This window comes from Arachis stenosperma, chromosome 8, assembly GCF_014773155.1.
Source record: "Arachis stenosperma cultivar V10309 chromosome 8, arast.V10309.gnm1.PFL2, whole genome shotgun sequence".
Lineage (NCBI taxonomy): Eukaryota > Viridiplantae > Streptophyta > Magnoliopsida > Fabales > Fabaceae > Arachis > Arachis stenosperma.
In genome coordinates this window covers 7777027-7777808 of record NC_080384.1, presented here as the reverse complement: position 1 = coordinate 7777808, position 782 = coordinate 7777027, and the positions used below count along the sequence as shown (strand labels likewise).

General features: G+C 40.2%; 1 non-coding gene across 1 annotated transcript; it reads left to right on the top strand.

Moving 5' to 3' along the window:
* Nucleotides 1–289: 289 nt before the first annotated feature.
* LOC130947095 (small nucleolar RNA R71) lies at nucleotides 290–397 on the top strand. Its single transcript, XR_009072506.1, has one exon. It is a non-coding gene; the product is annotated as a small nucleolar RNA R71 (small nucleolar RNA).
* Nucleotides 398–782: the final 385 nt, after the last annotated feature.

Below are 782 nucleotides of genomic sequence, written 5' to 3'. Positions count from 1 at the left end.
ACAGACTTTGAGAAATCAAATTGACTTGCTGAGTCAATATCTTGTTCTGAGCTAATATGGCATTCAGAGTGTCAATCTCAAGAACTCCTTTCTTCTGATTTGTCCCATTGTTCACAGGATTCCTTTCAGAAGTGTACATGAATTGGTTATTTACAACCATTTCAATTAGTTCTTGAGCTTCTGTAGGCGTGTTCTTCAGATGAAGAGATCCTCTAGTAGAGCTATCCAAAGACATCTTGGATAGTTCAGACAGACCATCATAGAAAATACCTATGATGCTCCATTCAGAAAGCATATCAGAGGGACACTTTCTGATCAATTGTTTGTATCTTTCCCAAGCTTCATAGAGGGATTCTCCTTCCTTCTGTCTGAAGGTTTGGACTTCCACTCTAAGCTTACTCAATTTTTGAGGTGGAAAGAACTTTGCCAAGAAGGCATTAACTAGCTTTTCCCAAGAGTTCAGGCTTTCTTTAGGTTGTGAGTCCAACCATATCCTAGCTCTGTCTCTTACAGCAAAAGGGAATAGCATAAGTCTGTAGACCTCAGGGTCAACCCCATTAGTCTTGACAGTATCACAGATTTGCAAGAATTCAGCTAAAAACTGATGAGGATCTTCCAATGGAAGTCCATGAAACTTACAATTCTGTTGCATTAGAGAAACTAATTGAGGCTTAAGCTCAAAGTTGTTTGCTCCAATGGCAGAGATAGAGATGCTTCTCCCATAGAAGTCGGGAGTAGGTGCAGTAAAGTCACCCAGCACCTTCCTTGCATTGTTGTTGTTT